The sequence below is a fragment of the Somniosus microcephalus genome, chromosome 11 (genome assembly GCF_052327205.1).
Source record: "Somniosus microcephalus isolate GS21.2 chromosome 11, FLI_Smic_1.0, whole genome shotgun sequence".
In the NCBI taxonomy this organism is placed as follows: Eukaryota; Metazoa; Chordata; class Chondrichthyes; order Squaliformes; family Somniosidae; genus Somniosus; species Somniosus microcephalus.
The window spans coordinates 82,653,532-82,681,305 of NC_140997.1; positions in this window are offsets into that span (position 1 = coordinate 82,653,532).

Sequence of the window (27,774 nt, forward strand, 5' to 3'; positions counted from 1 at the left end):
CAGTGGTCATTGGGGGCAACAGCTGGACACAGGGGCAACAGCTGGACACTGGGGTAACAGTGGTCACTGGGGGAAACTGCTGGATACTGTAGCAACAGCTGGACACTGGGGCAACAGCTTGTCACTGGGAGTGACTGCTGGACACTGGGGCAACGTTTTTTCACTGGGGCAACAGCTGGACACTGGGGAATAGCTGGACTCTTGGACAACAGCTGGACACTGGCAAAAAACCTGGACACTGGGAGTGCCTGCTGGACACTCCGGGGAACAGATGGACACAGGGGTAACAGTGGTCACTGGGGGCAGCAGCTGGAGACTGGGCAACAGCTGGTCACTGGGGGCAACAGTTGGACACTGGAGAAGAGCTGGACACTGGGGCAGGAGCTGGTCACAGGTGGCAACAGCTGGACACTGGGGAATAGCTGGACACTGGGACAACACTGGACACTGGGGTAACAGCTGGACACTAGTAGAGATTGCTGGACACTGGGGCTTACAGCTGGACACAGAGGTAACAGCGATCACTGAGGTCAACAGCTGGACACTGGGGCAACAGCCGGACACATTGGTAACAGCGGGACACAGGGGTAACAGTGGTCACTGGGGCAACAGCTGGACACTGGGGGCCAATGTTTTGATATTGGGGGCAACCGCTGGAAACTGCAGGCAACAGATGGAAACTGGAGGTAACAACTGGACACTGGGGATAACAGTCGGACACAGGAGTTATTGCTGGACACTGGGAGCAGCAGGTGGCCACATGGATAAAAGCTGGACGCTGAGGGTAACAGCTGGGCACTGAGGGTAACAGCTGATCACTGGGGGAAAGAGCTGTACACTTGGACAAGTGTTGGACAGTAGGGACAATGTCTGGACACTGGTGCAACAGCTGGACACTGGATGATAAAAGCTGGAAACAGGGGACAACAGCTGGACATTGGAGGTAACCACTGGATACTGGGGGTAACAGCTGGACACGGGGATATAGCTGGACACTGGTGGTAACAGGTGGACACTTGGATAACAGCTGGGCACTGGGGCATCAAATCGTCACGGGACAAATGTTGGACACTGGTGGCAACAGCGGGACACTGGGTGCCAAACTTTGGATATTGGGGCAACCACTGGAAACTGGGGGCAACAGCTGGACACTGGAGGTAATGACTGGGCACTGGGAGTAACAGCTGGACACAGGGGTTATAGCTTGACACTGGGGGTGGCAGGTGGACACTTAGATAATAGCTGGACACTGAGGGAAACAGCTGGGCACCGGGGGTAACCGTGGGACACTGGGGGCTACAGCCAATATCCGGACATTGTCGGGTAACAGCTTGACACAGGGGTTACAGCTGTACACTGAGGGTAACAGCTGATCACTGGGGGAAACTACTGTACACTGGGATAAGAGTTGGACAGTAGGGACAACATCTGGACACTGGTGAAAAGCTGGACACTGGTTGATAAATGGTGGAAAGTGGGGGCAACAGCTGGACACTGGAGGTAAACACTGGACACTGGGGTAACAGCTGCATGCTGGGGACACGTGCCAGACACTGGGCCAACAGCTGGAGACTGGGGTAACAGCTGGACACTGAGGGTAACTGCTGGACACTGGGGGTAACTGCTGGACAATGTGGGTAACAGCTGGACACTGGGGCATCAAATCGACACGGGACAAATGTTGGACACTGGTGGCAACAGCGGAACACTGGGGGCCAAAATTTGGATATTGGGGCAACCACTGGAAACTGGGGGCAACTGTGGGCAACAGATGGATACTGGAGGTAACAACTGGACACTGGGGATAACAGTTGGACACAAGAGTTTTGCTGGACACTGGGGGGCAACAGGTGGCCACTTGGATAAAAGCTGGACGCTGAGGGTAACTGCTGGGCACTGGGGCAAATTTTGGACAATGGGCCAACAGCTGCACACTGGGGTAACAGCTGGTCACTGAGGTTAAAAGCTGGTCACTGGGGACAACAGGTGGACACTTGGATAATAGCTGGACACTGCGGGAAACTGCTGGGCACTGGGGGTAACTTTTGGACACTGGGGGCTGCAGCGGGACACTGTGTGCCAATTTCTGGACAATGTTGGGTAACAGCTGGAAACAGGGGTTACAGTTGTACACTGAGGGTAACAGCTGATCACTGGGGGAAACAGCTGTACATTTGGAAAAGAGTTGGACAGTAGGGACAATATCTGGACACTGGTGCAACAGCTGGACACTGGATGATAAAAGCTGGAAACGGGGGACAACAGCTGGAGATTGGAGGTAACCATTGGATACTGGGGGTAACAGCCGGACACGGGAATATAGCTGGACACTGGGGGTAACAGGTGGACACAGAGAGCAACAGCTGGGCACTGGGGGTAACTGCTGCACACTGGGGGCACGTGGTGGACACTGGGCCAACCCGTGGACATTGGGGTAACAGCTGGACACTGAGGGGAACTGCTGGACACTGGTGGTAACTGCTGGACACAGTGGGTAACAGCTGGACACTGGGGCATCAAATCGACACGGGACAAATGTTGGACACTGGTGGCAACAGGAGGATACTGGGGGCCAAAATTTGGATATTGTGGCAACCGCTGGAAACTGGGGGCAACAGCTGGACACTGGAGGTAACGACTGGGCACTGGGAGTAACAGCTGGACACAGGGGTTATAGCTTGACACTGGGGGCGGCAGGTGGACACTTGGATAATAGCTGGACACTGAGGGTAACAGTTGGGCAGTGGGGAAAAAAGCTGGACACTGGGGTAACAGCTGGGCACTGGGGCAAATTTTGGACAATGGGCCAACAGCTGCACACTGGGGTAACAGCTGGACACTGAGGTTAAAAGCTGGTCACTGGGGACAACAGGTGGACACTTGGATAATAGCTGGACACTGAGGGAAATAGCTGGGCACTGGGGGTAACTTCTGGACACTGGGGGCTACAGTGGGACACTCTGTATCAATTTCTGGACAATGTTGGGTAACAGCTGGAAACAGGGGTTACAGCTGTACACTGAGGGTAACAGCTGATCACTGGGGGAAACAGCTGTACACTTGGAAAAGAGTTGGACAGTAGGGACAATATCTGGACACTGGTGCAACAGCTGGACACTGGATGATAAAAGCTGGAAACGGGGGACAACAGCTGGAGATTGGCGGTAACCATTGGATACTGGGGGTAACAGCTGGACACGGGAATATAGCTGGACACTGGGGGTAACAGGTGGACACTTGGATAACAGCTGGGCACAGAGGGCAACAGCTGGGCACTGGGGGTAACTGCTGCACACTGGGGGCACGTGGTGGACACTGGGCCAACCCGTGGACATTGGGGTAACAGCTGGACACTGAGGGCAGCTGCTGGACACTGGTGGTAACTGCTGGACACTGTGGGTAACAGCTGGACACTGGGGCATCAAATTGACACGGGACAAATGTTGGACACTGGTGGCAACAGGAGGATACTGGGGGCCACAGCTGGACTGGAGGTAACGACTGGGCACTGGGAGTAACAGCTGGACACAGGGGTTATAGCTTGACACTGGGGGCGGCAGGTGGACACTTGGATAATAGCTGGACACTGAGGGAAACAGCTGGGCACTGGGGGTAACCGCTGGACACTGGGGGCTACAGCAGGACACTGTGGGCCAATATCCGGACATTGTGGGGTAACAGCTGGACACAGGGGTTACAGCTGTACACTGAGGGTAACAGCTGTTCACTGGGGGAAACAGCTGTACACTGGGCTAAGAGTTGAACAGTAGGGACAACATCTGGACTCTGGTGAAAAGCTGGACACTTGTTGATAAATGGTGGAAACTGGTGGCAACAGCTGGACACTGGAGGTAAACACTGGACACTGGGGTAACAGCTGCACACTGGGGCCACGTGGTGGACACGGGTCAACAGCTGGAGACTGGGGTAACAGCTGGAAACTGAGGGTAACTGCTGGACACTGGGGGCAACTGCTGGACACTGGGTGTAGCAGCTGGACACTGAGGTAACAGATGGACACTGGGGGCACGTGGTGGACACTGGGCCAACAGCTGGAGACTGGGGTAACAGCTGGACACTGAGGGTAACTGCTGGACACTGGGGGTAACTGCTGGACACTGGGGGTAACTGCTGGACACTGGGGTAACAGATGGACACAGGGGGGAAAAGGTGGACACTGGGCCAACAGCTGGACACTGGGGAAACAGCTGGACAATGAGGGTAACAGCTGGTAACTGGTGGAAAGAGCTTGACGCTGGGGTAAGTGCTGGACACTGGGGTTAAAGCTGGACATGGGGGAAGCAGCTGGAAACTGGGGCAACAGTTGGACACAGAGCTAACAGCTTGATGCTGGGGCAACAGCTGGACACCGGGGGCAACAGCTGGACACTGGGAAAAAGAGTGGGACACTGGGGGGCAATATCTGGGCATGGGGAAACAACTGGAAACGGGGGGAGAAGAATTGGACACTGGGGGTAAATGCTGGACACTGGTGGTAACTGCTGGACAAAGGGATAACTGCTGGACACTGGGGGCAAATGGTGGACACTGGGCCTAAATCTGGACACTGAGGTAACAGCTGGATACTGAGCTTAACAGCTGGACTCTGGGGTAATAGCTGGACACTGGGGTAACAGCTGGGCACTGGGGTGTAAAAGCTTGAAACTGGGGGCAACAGCTGGAAACTGGGGCAACAGCTGGACACTGAGGAAAAAGTGGGACACTGGGGCAACAGATGGACAAGTGGGTGTAACAGATGGACACTGGGACATCGGATGGACACTGGGGAAATGGCTGGACACTGGGGGCAACAGCTGGACACTACGGCAACAGCAGGACACTGGTGGCGAAAATATGGACATGGGGGAACTGGAACCTGCAGGACACGAACTGGACACTGGGGATAACAGCTGGACACTGGGCCAACCGCTGGACACTGGGGTGTAAACGCTGGACATTGGGGCAAAAGCTGGACACTGGGCCAACAGCTAGATATGAAGGTAACAGCTGAAAACTGGGGGGCAACAGCTGGACACTGGGTGCAACATCTGGACACTGGGTGCAAATCGTGGACACTGGGTTAACAGTTGGACACTGGGGTAATAGCTGGACACTGATGGTAACATCTGATCACTAGGGGCAACAGCTGGACACTGGGGTAACAGCTGGACACTGCTGTAACAGCTGGACACCAGAGCAACAGTTGGACACTAGGGTAAAAGTTGGATAGTGGGGGGTAAAAGCTGTACATGGGGGCAACAGCTGGACACTGGAAAGAACAGGAAACTTGGGAAGCATCTGGAATCTGGGGCAACAGCTGGACACTGGGGCAACAGCTGGACACTGTGGGCAACAGCTGGACACTGGGGTAATAGCTGGACATTGGAGCAACTGTTGCGCTTGGGGTAAAAGGTGGATAGTAGGGTAACAGCAGGACACTGTTATAGAACAGGAAACTGGGGAACCACCTGGACACTGGGGCATCAGATGGACACTGGGGCAAAAGACTGACGCTGGGCCAACAGCTGGAGACTGGGGTAACAGCTGGACACTGAGGGTAACTGCTGGACACTAGGGGTAACTGCTGGACACTGGGGGTAACTGCTGGACATTGGGGTAACAGATGGACACAGGGGTAAAAGGTGGACACTGGGCCAACAGCTGGACACTGGGGAAACAGCTGGACAATGAGGGTAACAGCTGGTCACTGGTGGAAAGAGCTTGGCGCTGGGGTAAGTGCCGGACACTGGGGTTAAATCTGGACACGGGGGAAACAGCTGGAAACTGGGGCAACAGCTGGACAGAGAGCTAAAAGCTTGAAGCTGGGGCAACAGCTGGACACTGGGGATAACAGCTGAACACTGGGGGCAACAGCTGGACACTGGGAAAAAGAGTGGGACACTGGGTGGTAATATCTGGACATGGGGAAACAACTGGAAACGGGGGAGAAGAATTGGACACTGGGGGTAACTGCTGGACACTGGTGCTAACTGCTGGACAAAGGGGTAACTGCTGGACACTGGGGGCAAATGGTGGACACTGGGCCTAAATCTGGACACTGAGGTAACAGCTGGAAACTGAGCATAACAGATGGACTCTGGGGGTAATAGCTGGACACTGGGGTAACAGCTGGACACTGGGGTGTAAAAGCTTGACACTGGGGGCAACAGCTGGAAACTGGGGCAACAGCTGGACACTGAGGTAAAAGTGGGACACAGGGGCAACAGATGGACAAGTGGGTGTAACAGATGGACACTGGGGGTAACAACTGATCACTAGCGGCAACAGCTGGACACTGGGGTAACTGCTGGACACTGGGGTAACAGCTGGACACCAGAGCAACAGTTGGACACTGGGGTAAAAGTTGGACATTGGGGGGAACTGGAAACTGGAGGACACGAACTGGACACTGGGGGTAACAGCTGGACACTGGGCAAAAGCTGGACACTGGGCCAACAGCTAGATATGGGGGTAACAGCTGAAAACTGGGGGCAACAGCTGGACACTGGGTGCAACATCTGGACACTGGGTGCAAATCGTGGACACTGGGTTAACAGTTGGACACTGGGGTAATAGCTGGACACTGAGGGTAACAACTGATCACTAGCGGCAACAGCTGGACACTGGGGTAACAGCTGGACACTGGGGTAACAGCTGGACACCAGAGCAACAGTTGGACACTGGGGTAAAAGTTGGATAGTGGGGGGTAAAAGCTGTACATGGGGGCAACAGCTGGACACTGGTAAAGAACAGGAAACTTGGGAAGCATCTGGAATCTGGGGCAACAGCTGGACACTGGGGCAACAGCTGGAAACTGTGGGCAACAGCTGGACACTTGTGTATTAGCTGGACACTGGAGCAACTGTTGCGCACTGGGGTAAAAGGTGGATAGTGGGGTTACAGCAGGACACGGTTAAAGAACAGGAAACTGGGGTACCACCTGGACACTGGGGCATCAGATGGATACTGGGGGCAAAAGATTGACACTGGGGTAACAGTTGAACACGGGAAAGGACACAAACTGGGTTAACATCTGGACACTGAGGTAACAGCTGGACACTGAGCATAACAGCTGGACTCTGGGGGTAATAGCTGGACACTGGGGTAACAGCTGGACACTGGGGTGTAAAAGCCTGACACTGGGGGCAACAGCTGGAAACTGGGCAACAGCTGGACACTGAGGTAAAAGTGGGACACTGGGGCAACAGATGGACAAGTGGGTGCAACAGATGGACACTGGGGCACCGGATGAACACTGGGGAAATGGCTGGACACTGGGGGCAATAGCTGGGCACTATGGCAACAGCGGGACACTGGTGGTGAAAATATGGACATTGGGGGGAACTGGAAACTGGAGGACACGAACTGGACACTGGGGGTAACAGCTGGACACTGGGCTAACCACTGGACACTGGGGTGTAAACCCTGGACATTGGGGCAAAAACTGGACACTGGCCAACAGCTAGATATGGGGGTAACAGCTAAAAACTGGGGGGCATCAGCTGGACACTGGGTGCAACATCTGGACACTGCGTGCAAATCGTGGACACTGGGTTAACAGTTGGACACTGGGGTAATAGCTGGACACTGAGGGTAACAACTGATCACTAGCAGCAACAGCTGGACACTGGGGTAACAGCTGGACACTGGTGTAACAGCTGGACACCAGAGCAACAGTTGGACACTGGAGTAAAAGTTGGGTCGTGGGGGGTAAATGCTGGACATGGGGGCAACAGCTGGACACTGGGACAACAGTTGGACATTGTGAGCAACAGATGGACACAGTGATAAATGCTGGACACTGGGGTTAAGGCTGGGCACTGGGGGTAACTGCTGTTCACTAGCAGCAAATGATGGAAACTGGGCGCAACAGCTGGAAACTGGGGCAACAGGTGTAAATTGGTGGCAAAAGCTGGAAACTGGGGGCAACAGCTGGACACTGGAGGTAAACACTGGACACTGGGTGTAACAGCTGGACACAGGAGTCATAGCTGGACACTGGGGGCAACAGCTGGCCAGTTGCACAACAGCTGGACACTGAGGGTAACAGCTGGTCTCTGGGGGTAACTGCTGGACACTGGAGACAAATGGTGGACAATGGGCCAACAGCTGGACACAAAATTTACAGCTGGACACTGAGGGTATAATCTGGTCACTGGGGACAACAGTTGGACACTGGGGCAACAGCTGGACACTGGGGGTAAAAGTTGGACACTGGTGGCAACTGCTGGACACTGGGGCAATGGCTGGACACTTGGGTCAACAGCAGGACACTGGGGTAACATCTGGACACTGTGGCATCAAATCGACACTGGGGCAACAGTTGGATATGGGGGCAACAGCGGGACACTGGAGGCCAACATCTGGACATTGGGGGGCAACAGTTGGACAGCGGATACAACAGCTGGACACTGGGCATAACCACTGGACACTGGTTGTAACAGCTGGACACAGGGGTTACAGCTGTACACTGGGGGCAACAGGTGGACACTTGGATAAATGCTGGACACTGAGGGTAACAGCTGATCACTGGTGCAACAGCTGGACACTGGGGTAAAAGCTGGACACTGGTGTAACAGCTGGACACCGGTGCAACAGTTGGACACTGGGGTAAAAGTTAGACAGTGGGGGGTAAATCTGGACACGGGGGCAACAACTGGACACTGGTAAAGAACAGGAAACTGGGGTAACATCTGGAATCTGGGGCAACAGCTGGAAACTGAGGCAACAGCTGGACACTGGGGGCAACAGCTGGACACTGGAGTAACAGCTGGACACTGGGGTAATAGCTGGACACTGGAGAAACTGTTGGGCACTCGGGTAAAAGGTGGACAGTGGGGTAACAGCTGGAAACGGGTAAAGAACAGGAAACTGAGGTCCCACCTGGACACTGGGGCATCAGATGGACACTGGGGGCAAATGATTGACACTGGGGTAACATTAGGACATGGGTAAAGTACAGGAAACTGGGGTAACATCTGGACACTCGGTAAACAGCTGGACACTGGGGCAACAGCTGGAAACTGGGGGCAACAGCTGGACACTGGGACAACAGTTGTACACTGGGAGCAACAGATGGGCACAGTGATAAATGCTGGACACTGGGGTTAAGGCTGGGCACTGGGGCTAACTCCTGTTCACTAGGAGCAAATGGTGGAAATTGGGCGCAACAGCTGGACACTGGGGCCTAGAAATTCAGTCTGGACACTTTTGGGGCGCTAAAGTCGGGCGTTCGCTAAAGTTAGCGCCCGCCGGAAAGTGTAGGCCACTTCGCCGAAATTCAGTAGATTTGGCCAAGAGTTTGGGCGAGCGCTGAAACTGGCATTGCAATGCTATCTTCAGGCGCTAAGCCGGAGATGCGGCCTGATAACGCCGAGGCCGGGCGCAGCGCCGGTGCGGGCATGTTTTGATTGACAGCAGACACCCTGACGCCGGCCAGCTCTTAAAGGGGGAAGGGTCGACTTTGACTGCTGCCACGCCCTGCATAGTGGAGCCCTGCAGCTAGGCCTCAACACTGCTGGTGGGCCAAAGTAGCACCTGAAGCCATGGAGAGGGCCCGTGAGCGAGCGCAGCACTTCACAGAGCATGCTCTGAGGGTGCTGGTTGATGGTGTGGAAAACAAAAGAGAGATCTTGTGCCTGGACAGTGGCAAGAAGGCTCCCAGGAGGCAGTACAGGAAAGCCTGGAAGAAAATCGCCCACAGGGTGTCATCCACCTGCGATGTCCCCAGGAGTGCGGACCAATGCCGGAAGAAGTACAACGACCTCACTCGGTTGGTGAAGGTGAGTACCCTTTCCAGTGTCCTCCTCATCCTTGCATGTGCACCTCACATTATGGGCAAAGGAACCTCAAAGGCCTAATGGGCAGCCCTCCTCCCGCAGCTATGGCACTGGCATCATCATCAATAGCACTTTCTGCACTTAACACACAGGCCAAGCTATTCCACCGTGGGAGGCAGTGCACACAGCAGCAGGGCACCACACTGGCCAAGCTATTCGACCATGGGAGGCAGTGCACACAGCAGCAGGGCACCACACTGGCCAAGCTATTCCACCATGGGAGGCAGTGCACACAGCAACAGGGCACCACACTGGCCAAGCTATTCCACCATGGGAGGCAGTGCACACAGCAACAGGGCACCACACTGTACTTACAGGCCGTCCTTTCTCTTGCAGGCCAAGCTGGCATGGAATTTGAGGAGCCAGTCTGTCACCGGTGGAGGCGGTCCCGAGTACCAGGCGCTCAGTGAGCTGGAGGAGAGCATGGCTCGACTCATGCGTGGCCGGGTGACTGGCCCTGTTGCCATCGGAGATGCGGACACTGTACTGGGACCCACTGGTAAGGACATGGCCGGTTGGACCTCTCTCATTGCCCTTGCACTTCAGATCTACATCCTTTCCCACTGTCCGACAAATGCGCATAATGCCACCACTCAGGCCTCCCTCGCTGACGCCCTGTCCTCACTCTAAAGCTACTCTTGTGCCTTCCTGCTTTCAGTTGGTGAGGAGGAGGTGGTCCCTCAAGCTCAGAGTGCCAGGCCCTTGGAGGAGGAGGACGATGAGGACCAGGAGGAAGGCGGCACATCGGGGGAACCCTCATCCATGCCAGGGGATGGCAATGGAGGGGAGATGTCTGGCCTGCAGGAGAGCCAGGGGGAAGTGTTGCAGGGGAGGGCAGTTCCTGGGCCCAGTGGTGTTGATGCACGCGGGAAGGGTCGGGCAGCTCGGCGGCCTTCTCCCCAGAGGGAGAGTCCGCCCTCCAGTCCGGAGACGGTCCTCACCCAGGAGGTGCGCCTCCTCGATGAGATGTCGGCGGCATCGGAGCGGCGCCACCAGGAGTTCATGGGGGTTGTGCAACAGATGCCTCAGGCCATTGAGTCCCTGGCTCATAGTGTGGTCGCTTTCGGCGAATCACAGGCCAGGGGGGTCGAACAACTCGCGGCAGCGCACGACAGGGGTGTCCAGCAACTCGCGGCAGCGCAGGACGCGAGTCGCGAGTACATGAGTGGTGCCATCCAGACACTGGCAGAGCTGATGCGGGCACATACCAGGGCAGTTCGGGCACTCACTTCTGCCACACTCGCTGTGGCGCGGAAGCATCGCCAGGGCACCCGCCGCCCTGCTGCAGCACAGCGGTCTGGCCTCCACCAGCTTGCTGCGCTTGCTGCACTGCCAGCCCAGCCGAGTGCCAGTGTCTCTGGCGAACAGCGCGCGCCTGCCATCAGCCAGCTTGCCCCATTGGTGCAGCCGACACTGCCACTCCCCCAGCCAAGGTGCGACAAGCTGCTGCTGAGACTGATGCTGGCCAGCCACAGCTGCAGCAGTCACCAGCCGGCCCCTCCCGGGCCGGGCCTCGTCTAGGCCGACGCCCAAGGGCATCTGCCGACACGCATTGTCGCCCTCATGAGCCTTCCCCCAGCCTTGCCACAGCCACAGGGCCCAGGTTGAGGCGGAGCAGCAGGTCGGGCAGGGGCCGGAGAAGCCTGTCTAAGGACTCGCCCTCTCGGCACACCCAGTACAGTGTGGTGGTAGCGGTTTTTTTTATATGGGGGGGCTTGTGTTCTGGGGGGGGATTATTTTGGTAAGGCCGAAGATCAAGGCATTTTTTGTTTTTATGGGGGTGTTTGTGTTGTGGAGGGGGGGGCTTATTTTTGTAAGGCCGATGATGAAGGCCATTTGGATGGGCAAGTTTTGTTAGTCCTCCCCAGGTTTTGGGAGTGACAGATGTTTTTGACTGTTTTTTGGGGGTCTTGTCTGTTTTTCTGTTTCATGTGGGAAGGGCCCTGACTTTGTGAAATAAAGCTTTTTATTTATTCAGCATGTCCAGGTGTCATGTTTCAAGTGGTTGTTGCATTAACCGGCTGAGGGCTTGCGGAGCGGCTGCCTTCAGGTGCGTTCATTGCCACAGGCCATTCCCTGACAGGGGGCCTAGAAGTGTCATTCAATAAGCCGCCGGCGGACGGCCCTTGGACCTTGTGGCTCCCTCCTGGGCTGGTACTCCTCCTCCTCCTCCTCCTCCTCCTCACAGTCCTCCTGCTTGTCCTCCTGAGGTGGTGGTGCAATGTCAGGTGGCAGTGCCTGAGTCCTGCGGATAGCCAGGTTGTGCAGCATGCAGCACACGACGACGAACTGGGAGACTCTATCCGGCGAATACTGTAGAGATCTGCCGGAATGATCCAGGCAGTGGAACCGTTGCTTGAGGATGCCTATCGTTTGCTCTATGATGTTCCTTTTGGCTTGATGGCTTTCGTTGTATGCCTCCTCCGCTGGGGTCCTAGGCGCGCGGAGCGGGGTCATGAGCCATGTACACAAAGGGTAGCCCTTGTCCCTGATAAGCCATCCCCTTGGTGGAGGCTGTGCCTCGAACATGTCAGCCACAGTAGTCTGGCGCAGAATAAATGCATCGTGGCTGCTTCCTGGAAAGCGGGCATTGACAGCTAGGATGCGCTGCCTGTGGTTACACACCAGCTGTACATTGAGGGAATGGTAGCCCTTCCGGTTGCGGTAATCCTCGGCATTGTCGATAGGTGCCAGCATAGCCACATGCGTGCAGTCAATGGTGCCCTGCACCATGGGGAAGCCCGCGATCCTGCCAAATCTGACTGCACGCTGCTCCTGCCTCTGTAGGGTCATGGGGAAGGAGATGAATTGGTGTCTCCTCGCGAAAAGTGCATCGGTGACCTGTCGGATGCAGCGATGCGCGGCGAACTGGGAGATGTTCGCTATGTCCCCAGCAGCGGCTTGGAAGGAGCCGCTTGCATAAAAGTTCAGAGCCACCATGACCTTCACTTCCACCGAGAGAGACGTCCTGCACATCAGCTGTGGACGCAGATCTCTGTGAAGCAGCTGGCAGATCTCTGCAACCACCTCCCTTCTGAAGCGCAGCCTCTTAACACAATGCGCCGCAGTCATGGTGAGATAGGACACCTGCTGCCGGTATTGCCTGAGTGGGTAAGGCCTACATTGCTGATGCCTGATGGCCCCTCTGCGTCTAGGCATGGCTGGCCCTCTCTCACAGCGTCTGCGAGCCCTTCGCACATAATGCTGCAACTGAGGGTTGCACCCCCATACAGCCCCCTTAATAAAGTTGCAAACAGTGAAATCACAATGATTCAAATGTCAAAGCTCTGGCCAGAAGCCAAAAATACCTCTCCTATGTTGTCCCAAATCAGTAAGCTCTGTCCCTTGGTCTCTGTCCAGAAATCCAAAGCAGTAAAGTCATTGCAGCAAAATGGCTGGGCTTTATAGGTCAGTGTAAGTGCCCTTTAATTAGCGCTCCCCGAGGCCCACAGGGCCTCTGTTGCGTTCCACTTCACAGTTCTTAACAGCGCCACACCCACATTGGGCGGGCACCACTGAATTTCCGGTTTGGGGCGCAAAAACAGCGTTGCATGATGAAATGACGTCACAAGCTGCGCGCGCAGCTGAGCGGGCGCAAACACTTGCGCCGGCGCTAAATGTCAACTGAATTTGGGCGTAGGCGCAGATCGGTCTGCACCCGGGCGCTAAGTGCCTAGCGCTGGAAATATACCCCTCTTATGGCGTTAACGGCTGGCGAACGCAACTGAATTTCTAGGCCTGGGGCAACAGGTGTAAATTTGGAGCAACAGCTGGAAACTGGGGGCAACAGCTGGACACTGGAGATAAACACTGGACACTGGGTGTAACAGCTGGACACAGGATATATAGCTGGACACTGGGGGCAACAGGTGGATGCTTGGTTAACAGCTGGACACTGTGGGCAACAGTGGGACTTGGCGGCCAAAATTTGGACATTGGGGCAACCGCTGGAAACTGGGGCAACAGCTGAACACTGGAGCAAACGATTGGACACTGGGGGTAACAGCTGTACACAGGAGTCATAGCTGTACACTGGGGGCAAAAGCTGGCCAGTTGGACAACAGCTGGACACTGAGGGTAACAGCTGGTCTCTGGGGGTAACTGCTGGACACTGGGGACAAATGGTGGACAATGGGCTAACAGCTGGACACAAAGGTAACAGCTGGACACTGAGGGTAAAATCTGGTCACTGGGGACAACAGCTGGACACTGGGGTAACAGCTGGACACTGGGGGTAAAAGCTGGACACTGGTGGCAACTGCTGGACACTGGGACAATGGCTGGAAACTTGGGTATACAGCAGGACACTGGAGTAACATCTGGACACTGTGGCATCAAATCAATACTGGGGCAACAGTTGGACATGGGGGCAACAGCAGGAGACTGGAGGCCAAAATCTGGATATTGAGGGGCAACATTTGGACAGTGGGTACAACAGCTGGACACTGGGCATAACCATTGGATACTGTTTGTAACAGCTGGACACAGGGGTTACAGCTGTACATGGGGGGCAAAAGGTGGACACTTGTATAACAGCTGGACACTGAGGGTAACAGCTGATCACTGGGGCAACAGCTGGACACTGGGGTAACAGCTGGCCACTGGTGTAACAGCTGGACACTGGTGCAACAGTTGGACACTGGGGTAACATTTAGACAGTGGGGGGTAAAACTGGACACGGGTACAACAGCTGGACACTGGGCATAACCATGGGACACTGTTGTAAAAGCTGGACACAGGGGTTACAGCTGTATACTGGGGGCAACAGGTGGACACTAGGATAACAGCTGGGCACTGAGTGTAACAGCTGATCATTGGGGAAACAGCTGGACACTGGGAAAAACAGTGGGACACTGGGGGCAATATATGGACATTGGGGGAAATCAACTGGAAATGGGGGAAGAAGAATTGGACACTGGGGGTAACTGTGGGACACTGGGGTAAGTGCTGGACAAAGGGGTAACTGCTGGACACTGGGGGAAAATGGTGGACACTGGGCCTAAATCTGGACACTGAGGTAACAGCTGGACACTGAGCATAACAGCTGGTCACTGGGTGTAAAAGCTGGACACTGAGAATAACATCTGGACACTGGGGCAACAGCTGGACACTGGGGCAACAGCTGGAAACTGGGGGCAACAGCTGGACACTGGGGCAGCAGTTGGACACTGGGAGGAACAGCTGGACACTGGGACAACAGTTGGACACTGGGAGCAACAGATTGGCACGGTTATAAATGCTGGACACTGGGGTTAACGGCTGGGCACTGTTGGGTAAATGCTGTTCACTGGGAGCAAATGGTGGAAACTGGGCGCAACAGCTGGACACTGGGGCAACAGGTGTAAATTTCGAGCAACAGCTGGAAACTGGAGGCAACAGGTGGATGCTTGTTTAACAGCTGGACACTGAGGGTAACAACTGGGCACTGGGGGTAACTGCTGGACACTGGGGGCAAATGGTGGATGCTGGGACAACAGCTGGATACTGTGGAAACAGCTGGAGACTGGGGGGTAAAAGCTGTACACTGGGGGCAGCTGTTGGATACTAGGGCAATGACAGGACATTGGGTCAACAGCAGGACACTTGGGTAACATTTGGACACTGGCACATCAAATCGACGCTGGGGAAACAGTTGGACACTGGGGGCAACAGCGGGACACTGGGGGCCTACATTTGAACATTTGGGCAACCGCTGGAAACTGGGGGCAACAGCTGGACACTGGAGCTAACGATTGGACACTGGGGGTAACTGCTGGACACAGGAGTCATAGCTGGACACTGGGAGCAATGGCTGGCCAGTTGGACAACAGCTGGACGCTGAGGGTAACAGCTGGTCTCTGTGGGTAACTGCTGGACACTGGGGACAAATGGTGGGCAATGGGCCAACAGCTGGACACAAACGTAACAGCTGGACACAGAGGGTAAAATCTGGTCACTGGGGACAACAGCTGGACACTGGAGTAACAGCTGGACACTGGGGGTAAAAGCTGGACACTGGTGGCAACTGCTGGAAACTGGGGCAATGGCTGGACACTTGGGTCAACAGCAGGACACTGGGCATAACCACTGGACACTGGTTGTAAAAGCTGTACACTGGGGGCAGCAGGTGGACACTTGGATAACAGCTGGAGACTGCGGGTAACAACTGATCACTAGGAGCAGCAGCTGGACACTGGGGTAACAGCTGGACACTGGTGTAACAGCTGGACACCAGTGAAACAGTTGGACACTGGGGTTAAATAGACAGTGGGGTTACAAGCTGGACACGGGGGCAACAGCTGGACGCTGGTAAAGAACAGGGAACTGGGGTAACATCTGGAGTCTGGGGCAACAGTTGGACACTGAGGCAACAGCTGGAAACTGGTAATGAACAGGAAACTGAGGTACCAACTGGACACTGGGGCATCAGATGGACACTGGGGGCAAACGATAGACACCGGGGTAACAGTTGGACGCGGGTAAAGTGCAGGAAACTGGGGTAACATCTGGACACTGGGACAACAGCTGGACACTGGGGCAAGAGCTGTAAACTGTGGGTAACAGCTGGACACTGGGGCAACAGTTGGACACTGGGAGAAACAGCTGGACACTGGGGCAACAGTTGGAAACTGGGAGCAACAGATGGTCACGGGGGTAAATGCTGGACACTGGGGGTAACGGCTGGGCAGTGGGGATAACTGATGTTCACTGGGGGCAAATGATGGAAACTGGACGCAACAGCTGGACACTGGGACAACGGGTGTACATTTATGGCAGCAGCTGGAAAGTGGGGGCAACAGCTGGGCACTGGAGGTAAACACTGGACACTGGGGGCAAATGGTGGACGCTGGGACAACAGCTGGATACTGGGGTAACAGCTGGAGACTGTGGTGCAAAATCTGGACACTGGGGGCAGCTGTTGGATACTGGGGCAAAGGCAGGACATTGGGGTTAACAGCAGGACAGAGGGGTAATATCTGGACACTGGTGCATCAAGTCGACTCTGGGGAAACAGTTGGACACTGGGTGCAACAATGGGACACTGGGGGCCATCATTTGGACATTGGGGCAACTGCTGGAAACTGGGGGCAACAGCTGGACACTGGAGCAAACGATTGGACACTGGGGGTAACTGCTGGACACAGAAGTCATAGCTGGACACTGGGGGCAACAGCTGGGCAGTTGGACAGCAGCTGGACACTGAGGGTAACAGCTGGTCTCTGGGGGTAACTGCTGGAAACTGGGGACAAATGGTGGACAATGGGCCAACAGCTGGACACAAAGGTAATAGCTGGACACTGAGGTTAAAATCTGGTCCCTGGGGACAACAGCTGGACACTGGGGTAACAGCTGGACACTGGGGTAACAGCTGGGCACTGGGGGTAAAAGCTGGACACTGGTGGCAACTGCTGGAAAGAGGGGCAATGGCTGGACACTTGGGTCAACAGCAGGACACTGGGGTAACATCTGGACACTGTGGCATCAAATCGACACTGGGGCAACAGTTGGACACGGGGGGCAACAAAGGGACACTGGAGGCCAACATCTGGACATTGGGTGTAACAACTGATCACTAGGGGCAACAGCTGGACACTGGGGTAAGAGCTGGACACTGGTATAACAGCTGGACACCGGAGCAACAGTTGGACACTGGGGTAAATGTTGGACAGTGGGAGGTAAACGCTGGGCACCGGGATCAACAGCTGGACACTGGTAAAGAACAGGAAACTGGGGTAACATCTACAATTTGGGCAACAGCTGGACACTGGGGCAACAGCTGGACACTGGGGCATCAGATGGACACTGGTGGCAAAAGAATGACACTGGGGTAATAGCTGGACACGGGTAAAGTACAAGAAACTGGGGTAACATCTGAAAACTGGGGCAACAGATGGATAGTGGGGCAACAGCTAGACACTAGGGGCAACAGCTGTTCACTGGGGCAACAGTTGCACACTGGGAGCAACAGATGGGCATGGGGGTAACTGCTGGACACTGGGGGTATTGGCTGGGCACTGGGGGTAACTGCTGTTCACTGGGGCAAATGGTGGAAACTGGGCACAATGGTTGGACACTGAGGAAACAGCTGGACACTGGGGCAACAGGTGTACATTGGGGCAACAGCTGGAAACTGGGGGCAACAGCTGGACACTGGAGGTAAACATTGGACACTGTGTGTAACAGTTGGACACAGGGGTTATAGATGGACACTGGGGCAAATGGAGGACACTGGGACAACAGCTGGATACTGGGGTAACAGCTGGACACTGGGGAGTAAAAGCTGGACACTGCGGGCAGCTGTTGGATACTGGGGCAATGGCAGGACACCTGGGTCAACAGCAGGAAACTGGGAAAACATCTGGACACTGGTGCATCAAATTGACCCTGGGGGCAACAGCTGGACACTGGAGGCCAACATTTGGACATTGGGGCAACAGCTGGAAACTGGGGGCAACAGCTGGCTGCTTGGACAACAGCTGGACGCTGAGGGTAACGGCTGGGTTCTGGGGGTAACTGCTGCACACTGGTGGCAACTGCTGGAAACTGGGGCAATGGCTGGACACTTGGGTCAACAGCAGGACACTGAAGGCCAACATCTGGACATTGGGAGGCAACAGTTCGACCCTGGTTACAACAGCTGGACATCAGGCATAGCCACTGGACACTGGGTGTAACAGCTGGACACAGGGGTTACAGCTGTACACTGGGGGCAACAGGTGGACACTTGGATAACAGCTGGACAGTGAGCGTAACAGCTGATCATTGGGGAAACAGCTGGAAACGGGCAACAGCTGGACACTGGCGGGTAAAGTTGGAAACTGGGGGCACCAGCAGGACACTGGAGGTAACCACTGGACACTGGGGGGTAACAGCTGGATGCAGGGGTTATGTCTGGACTCTGGGGGCAACAGGTATTTACTTGGATAACAGCTGGATGCTGAGGGGAACAGCTGGGCATTGGGGCTAACTGCTGGACACTGGGGGTAAATGGTTGACACAGCGCCAACAGCTGGAAACTGGGGTAACAGCTGGACACTGAGGGTAGAAGCTGGTCACTGTGGAAAGCAGCTGGACACTGGGGTAACAGCTGGACACTGGGGGTAACTGCTGGGCACTCAGGGTAACAGCTGGACATTGGGTAGCAGCTGGACACTGGGGGAAAATGATGGACACTGGTCCAACAGCTGGACACTAGGGTAACAGCTGGACACTGATGGCAACAGCTGGTCACTGGGGGAAACAGCTGGACACTGGGGTAACAGATGGACACTGTGGGTAAAAGCTGGACACGGGGTCAACAGATGGTCACTGGTAGAAACAGCTTGACACTGGGGCAACAGATGGACACTTGCGTATAACAGCTGGACACTGCAGCATCGGATGGACACTGGGGCAACAGCTGGACACTGGGGGCAACAGCTGGACACTGCAGCAACAGATGGGCACTAGTGGCCAACATATGGACATTGGTGGGAAACAACTGGAAACTGGGGGACAAGAACTGGACACAGGGGGCAACTGCCAGACACTAGAGTTATAGCTGGACCTGGGGGCCTCAGGTGGCCACTTGGATAACTGCTGGACATTGAGGTTAACAGCTGAGCACTGGGGGTAACTGCTGGACTCTGGGGGGAAATGGTGGACAGTGGGCCAACAGCTGGACACTGGGGTAACAGCTGGACACTGGGGCAACAGCGGGACATTGGAGCAACAGCTGGAAACTGGGGGCAACAGCTGGCCACTGGGCATAACTATTGGACACTGGGGTGACAGCAGGACACTGGGGTTACAGCTGCATATTGGTGGCAACAGGTGGACACTTGGATAACAGCTGGACACTGAGGATATCAGTGGTCACTGGGGGCAACAGCTGTACACTGGCGCAAGAGCTGGCCACTGGGGGCAAAAGCTGGACACTTGGGAATTGCTGGACCCTGAGGCAACAGCTGGACACTGTGGTAACAGCTGGACACTGGGAGTGACTGCTGGATACTCGGGGTAACAGATGGAAACAGGTGTAACATGTTCACAGGGACAACATCTGGAAACTGGGGCAAGAGCTGGTTACTGGGGGAATCTGCTGGACACTGGGGAATAGCTGGACACTGGGGCAACTGCTGGACACTGGGGGTGACTGATGGACACTGGGAGTGACTGCTGGACACTGGGAGTGACTGCTGGACAGTGGGGGCAAAAGCTGGACACTGCAGGCAATAGCTGGACACTGGGGTGACATCTGAACATCAGGGGCAACATCAGGAGGCTGGGGCAACAGCTAGACATGGATGGCTACAGCTGGACACAAGGGTAACATCTGGACACTGAGGGTAACAACTGGTCACATTGGGTAACATCTGGACAGTGGGGATAACATGTGGATAATAGGGTAATAGCTGGACACAGTGGCAACAGCTAGACACAGGTGCAGCAACTGGACATGGGTAACGATTGGACACTGGATCAACAGCTGGACACTGGATGCAACAGCTGGATGCTGGGGTAACATCTGGACACTTGGGGAAAGGGCTGGACACTGGGGTAACATCTGGAAACTGGTGTAACATCTGGACACCGGGAGCAACAGCAGGAGCCAGGTTCAACATCTAGACACAGGGGTAATGTGATCACTGGGGCAACATCTGGACACTGGGTCAAAAGCCTGTTACTTGGGGCAACAGCTGGAACTAGGGGAAATCAGGTCACTGGGACAACAGCTGGACCCTGGGGTAACAGCTGGACACAGGGGTATCAGTGGTCACTTGGGACAACAGTTGGACACTGGGGAATAGCTGCACACTGGGGCAACAGCAGGACACTGGGTTTACAGCTGGACACTGGAGTGACTGCTGGACACTGGGCAACAACTGGCCACTGTGGACAACAGATGCACACTGGGGAATATCTGGACACTGGGGCAACAGCTGGACACTCTGGTAACAGCTGGACACTGGGTGTGATAGATGGGCACTGGGGGTAAGAGCTGGACACAAGGGTGTCAGTGGTCACTGGTGGCAAAAGCTGGTCACTGGGGGCAATAGCTGGGCACTGGTGCAACAGATGGACACGGGGTAACAGCTGGACAGTAGGAGTGACTGCTGTACACTGGGGGTAACAGCTGGACACAGGGGTAACCGTGGTCACTGGGGGCAAAATCTGTACACTGGGACAACAGCTGGACACTGGGGTGACAGATGGACACTGGGGGTTACTGCTGGACACTGGGGGTAACATCTGGACACAGGGGTAAGAGTGGTCACTGGGGCAACATCTGGACACTGGGGCAAAAGCTGGTCACTGGGGGCAACAGCTAGGCACTGGGGATTAACTGGACACTAGGGCAACAACTGGACACTCTGGTAACAGCTGGACACTGGGTGTGATTGCTGGTCACTGTGGGTAAGAGGTGGACACAGGGTTGACAGTGGTCACTGGTGGCAAAAGCTGAACACTGGGGCAACAGATAGACACTGGTGTAGCAGTGGTCACTGGGGGTGGCAGCTGGACACTGGGGCAACAGATGGACACTGGGTAACAGCTGGTCGCTGGGAGTGACTGCTGGTCACTGGGGCAACAGCTGGACCCAGGGGAAACAGCTGGACACTGGGAGTGATTGCTGGACACAGGGGGTAACAGCTGGTCACAGGGGTGACAGTTGTCACTGGGGGCAACAGCTGGACACTGGGGCAGCATCTGGACACTGGTGTTACAGTTGGGCACTGGGATTGACTGCTGGGCACAGGTGTAACAGTGGTCACTGGTGGCAAAAGCTGGGCACTGGGGCAAAAGCTAGACACGGAGGCAACAGCTGGACTCTGGGGCAACAGCTGGATACTGGGGCAAAAGTGGGACACTCGGGGCAATATCTGGATACTGTGGCAAGATTGGAGAATGGCGGGCAAGAGCTGGACAGTGGGGTAACAGCAGGACACTGGGAGTGACTGCTGTACACTGCATGAACAGGAAGACACAGGGGTAACAGTGGTCACTGGGGGCAACAGCTGGACACTGGGGCAACAGCTGGACACTGGGGCAATAGCTGGACAATGTGGTGACAGCTGGATACTGGGAGTGGCTGCTGGACACTGTGGGTAACAGCTGGACACAAGGGTAACATTGGTCACTGGGGGAAAGAGCTGGGGGTAACAGCTGGACACAAGGGTAACATTGGTCACTGGGGGAAACATCTGGACACTGGGGCAACAGCTGGTCACTGGGGGGAACAGCTAGACACTGGGGAATAGCTGGCCACTGGGCAACAGCTGGAAACTGGAGCAACAGCTGGAAACTGGAAGTGACTGCAGGACACTGGGGGTAACAGATGGACACAGGGGGAACAGTGGTCACTCGGAGAACCAGCAGGACACTGAGGCAACAGCTTGACACGGGGGCAACAGCTGGACTCTGGGGGAATCAGTTGGACACCATGGCTAACATCTGGACACAGGCAGCAGCAGGACTGTTGGGGCAATATCAGGAAACTGGAGGGCAACAGCTGGACACTGGGGGCAATATCGGGTTACTAGGGGCAACATTTGAACAATGGGTAACATCTCAGCACTGGAGGCAAAAGTTGGATGCCAGGTGGCAACAGTTGGACACTGGAAGCAACATATAGATGCTGGGGTAACAACTGGAAACTGTGGGTAAAAGCTGGACACAGGGCAACAGCTAGACACTGGGGTCAACAGCTGGACACTAGTGTTACACCTGGACACTGGTGTAACAACTGGACACTGGGGTAACAGCTCGACACTGGGGGCAACAGCTGGTCACTGCAGACAGCAGCTGGACACTGGGGTAACATCTGGACACTGGGGGCAACATCAGGAGGCTGGATACACAGCTAGACACTGGTACAACAGCTGGACACCAATGGATTCAGTTGCAGACAGGGGTAACATCTGGACACCGGGGTGACAACTGATCACAGTGTGTAACATCTGCACAGTGGTGGCAACATCTGGACACTGGAGTAACAGCTGGACACAGTAGCAACAGCTGGACACTGGTGTAGCAACTGGACACGGGCACCGTCTGGGCACTGGATCAAGAGCTGGACACTGGACACAACAGCTGGACACCGGGGTGATATCTGGACACTTGGGGAAATAGCTGCACACTGAGGACAACATCTGGATGTTGGGGGAACAGCTGGACACTGGGGTAACAGCTGGACACTGGGAGTGACTGCTGGACACTGGGAGTGACTGCTGGACACACGTGTAACAGTGGTCATTGCGGGAAGATCTGGATAGTTGGCAAGAACTGGAAACTGGAGGGCAACAGCTGGACACTCTGGTAACAGCTGGACACTGGGTGTGATAGATGGGCACTGGGAGTAAGAGCTGGAAACAAGGGTAACAGTGGTCACTGATGGCAAAAGCTGGTCACTGGGGGCAACAGCTGGACACTGGTGCAACAGATGGACATGGGGTAACAGCTGGACAGGAGGAGAGACTGCTGTACACTGGGGGTAACAGCTGGACACTGGGGTAACCATGGTCACTGGGGGCAACAGCTGTACACTGGGGCAACAGCTGGACACTGGGGTGACAGCCGGACACTGGGGTGACAGCCGGACACTGGGAGTTACTGCTGGACACTGGGGGTAACATCAGGACAATGGGGTTACAGTGGTCACTGGGGCAACATCAGGACACTGGGGCAAAAGCTGGTCAATGAGGGCAACAGCTCGGCACTGGGGAATAGCTGGACACTGGGGCAACAGCTGGACACTCTGGTAACAGCTGGACACTGGGTGTGATTGCTGGTCACTGGGGGTAAGAGGTGGACACAGGGTTGACAGTCATCACTTGGGACCAAAGCTGGACACTGGGGCAACAGATGGACACTGGGGTAGCAGTGGTCACTGGGGGCAACAGCTGGAATCTGGGGCAACAGCTGGACCCAGGGTAGCAGCTGGACACTGGGAGTGATTGCTGGACACATGGGGTAACAGCTGGTCACAGGGGTGACAGTGGTCACTGGGGCAACAGCTGGACACTGAGGCAAGAGCTGGTCACTTTGGGCAACAGCTGGACACTGGGGGTGACTGCTGGGTATGGGTGGTAACAGTTGGACACAGGGGTAACAGTGGTCACTGGTGGCAACAGCTGGACACTGCAGCAGCCGCTGGACACTGGGTAACAGCTGGACACTGGTGGAGACTGCTGGACACTGGGGGTAACAGCTTGACACAGGGGTAAGCTTGGTCACTGGAGGCAACAACTGGACACTGGGGCAAAATCTAGACACGAAGGCAACAGCTGGACACTGGTGGTGACTGCTGGACACTGGGGGTAACAGCTGGACACAGGGGTAACAGTGGTCACTGGAGGCAACATCTGGATACTGGGCAAAAGCAGGACACTCATGGCAATGTCTGGATACTGTGACAAGATTTGGAGAATGGAGGGCAACAGCTGGACATGGGGTAACAGCAGGACACTGGGAGAGACTGATGTACACTGCGTTAAACAGCAAAACACAGTGGTAACAGTGGTCACTGGGTGCAACAACTGGATACCGGAGCAACAGCTGATCATGGGGGCAACAGCTGGACACTGCGGCAATAGCTGGACACTGTGGTAACAGCTGGAAACTGGGAGTGGCTGCTGGACACTGGGGGTAAAAGCTGGACACAAGGATAACATTGGTCATTGGGGGAAAGAGCTGGGCACTTGGGTAACAGCTGGAAACTGGGTAACAGCTGGACACTGGGGGTAACAGCTGGACACAAGGATAACATTGGTCACTGGGGGAAAGAGAATGGCACTGGGGTAACAGCTGGAAACTGGGTAACAGCTGGACACTGGGAGTGACTGCTGGACACTGCGGGTGACAGCTGGTCACTGCAGGCAGCAGCTGGACACTGGGGTAACATCTGCGCACTGGGGGAAACAAAAGGAGGCTAGGGAAACAGCTAGACAATGGTGTAACAGTTGAACACCGATGGTCTCAGCTGGACACTGGGGTAACATCTGGACACTGGGGGTAACAACTGATCACAGTGTATAACATTTGGACAGTGGTGCCAACATCTGGACACTGGAGTAACAACTGGACACGGGCAACGTCTGGACATTGGATCAAGAGCTGGACACTGGATGCAACAGCTGGACACTGGGAGTGACTGCTCGATACTGGGTTAACAGCAAGGCACAGGGATAACAGTGGTCACTGGGGGCAACAACTGGACACTGGGGCAACAGCTGGTCTCTGGGTGCAACAGCTGGACACTGGGGCAATAGCTGGACACTGTGGTAACAGCTGGACACTGGGAGTGGCTGCTGGACACTGGAGGTAACAGCTGGACATAAGGGTAACATCGGTCATGGGGGGAAACATCTGGACACTGGGGCAACAGCTGGTCACTGGAGCAACAGCTGGACACTGGAAGTGACTGCAGGACAATGGGGGTAACAGATGGACACGGGGAACAGTGGTCACTGGGGGCAACAGCAGGACACTGGTGCAACAGCTAGACACGGGGGCAACAGCTGGACTCTGGGGGAATCAGCTGGACACTGTGGGCAACAGCTAGACATGGGGCAACAGCTGGACTCTGGGGGCATCAGCTGGACACCGAGGGTAACATCTGGACACAGGCAGCAGCAGGACTGTTGGGGTAATATCTGGAAACTGGAGGGCAACAGCTGGACACTGGGGGCAATATCCGGACACCAGGGGCAACATTTGAACAATGGGGTAACAGCTCGACACTGGGGGCAACAGTTGGATACCAGGTGGCAGCAGCTGGACACTGCAAGCAACATATAGATGCTGGGGTAACAACTGGAAACTGTGGGGTAAAAGCTGGACACAGGGCAACAGCTGGAGACTGGGGGCTACAGCATGACACAGCGGTAACAGCTGGACACTGGGGGCAACAGCTGGACACTAGTGTGACATCCAGACACTGGTGTAACAACTGGACACTGGGGTAACAGCTGGACACTGGGGGCAACAGCTGGTCACTGCGGGCAGCAGCTGGGCACTGGGGTAACTTCTGGACACTGGGGGAAACAGCTAGACACTGGTGCAACAGCTGGACACCGATGGCCTCCGCTGTACACTGTGGTAACATCTGGACATTGGGGGTAACAACTGATTACAGTGTGTAACATCTGGACAGTGGTGGCAACATCTGGACACTATGGTAACAGCTGGACACAGTGGCAACAGCTGGACATTGGTGTAGCAACTGACACGGGCAATGTCTGGACACTGGATCAAGAGCTGGACACTGGATGCAACAGCTGGACACCGGGGTGAAATCTGGACACTGGGGCAACAGCTGGATAATGGGGCAAAAGCTGGACACTCGGGGCAATATCTGGATCGTGTGGCAACATCAGGATAATGGAGGGGAACAGCTGGACACTGGGGTAACAGCTGGACACTGGGAGTGACTGCCGGACACTGGGTTAACAGCAAGACACATGGTTAACAGTGGTCACTGGGGTCAACAACTGGACACTGGGGCTACAGCTGGTCACTGGGGGCAACAGCTGGACACTGGGGCAATAGCTGGTCACTGTGGTGACAGCAGGTCACTGGGAGTGGCTTCTGGACGCTGGGTGTAACAGCTTGACACACAGATGACATTAGTCACTGGGGGAAACAGCTCGGCACTGGGGTAACAGCTGGAAACTGTGTTAACAGCTGGACACTGGGAGTGATGGCCGGACACTGTGGGTAAAAGCTGGACTCACGGGTCACACTGGTCACTGGGGGCAACGCCTGGACACTGGGGCAACAGCTGGCCACTGGGGGCAACAGCTGGACGCTGGGGAATAGCTGAATACTGGGGCAACAGCTGAACACTGGGGTAAGAGCTGGACACTGGGAGTGACTGCTGGACACTTGGGTAACAGTGGTCACTGGGGGCAACATCTGGGCATTGGGGCAAAAGCTGGTCACTGGGGGAAACAGATAGACACTGGGGAATAGCTGGAAACTGGGCAACAGCAGGACACTGGGGTAACAGCTGGACTCTGGGAGTGACTGTTGGACATTGGGGGTAACAGCTGGACACAAGGGGAACAGTCATCACTGTGGCAACAGCTGGACACTGGGGCAACAGCTAGACATGAGGGGAACAGCTGGACTTTGGGGGAATCAGCTGGACACCAGGGGTAACATCTGGACACGGGCAGCAGCAGGACTGTTGGGCAACATCTGGAAGCTGGAGGGCAACAGCTGGACACTGGGGGGAAATCGGGACACTGGGGGAAACATCTGGACACTGGGGTAACATCTGGACACAGGGGGGGCAACATTTGGATACCAGGAGGCAACAGCTGGGCACTGGAAGCAACATATAGATGCTGGGGTAACAACTGGAAACTTTGGTAAAAGCGGGACACATGGCAACAGCTGGACACTGGGGGAAAACAGCTGGACACAGGGTTAACAGCTGGACACTGAGGGCAACTACTGGACACTAGGTTGACAACTGGACACATGGCAACAGCTGGTCACTGCAGGCAGCAGCTGGACACTGGGGTAACATCTGGACACTGGGGGCAACATCAGGAGTCTAGGCAAACAGCTAGACACTGGTGCAACAGTTGGACACCTATGGCCTCAGCTGGACAGTGGGGTAACATCTGGTCACTGGAGTAACAACTGATCACAGTGTGTAACATCTGCACAGTGGTGGCAACAGCTGGACACAGTGGCAACAGCTGGACACTGGTGTAACAACTGGACATGGGCATCGTCTGGGCACTGGATCAAGAGCTGGACACTGGACACAAAAGCTGGACACCGGGGTGATATCTGGACACTTGGGGAAATAGCTGCACACTGAGGACAACATCTGGATGTTGGGGTAACAGCTGGACACTGGGGTAACAGCTGGGCACTGGGAGTGACTTCCGGACACTGGGGTTAGCAGCTGGTCACAGGGGTAACTTGGTCACTGGGGGCAACAGCTGGACACTGGGGCAAC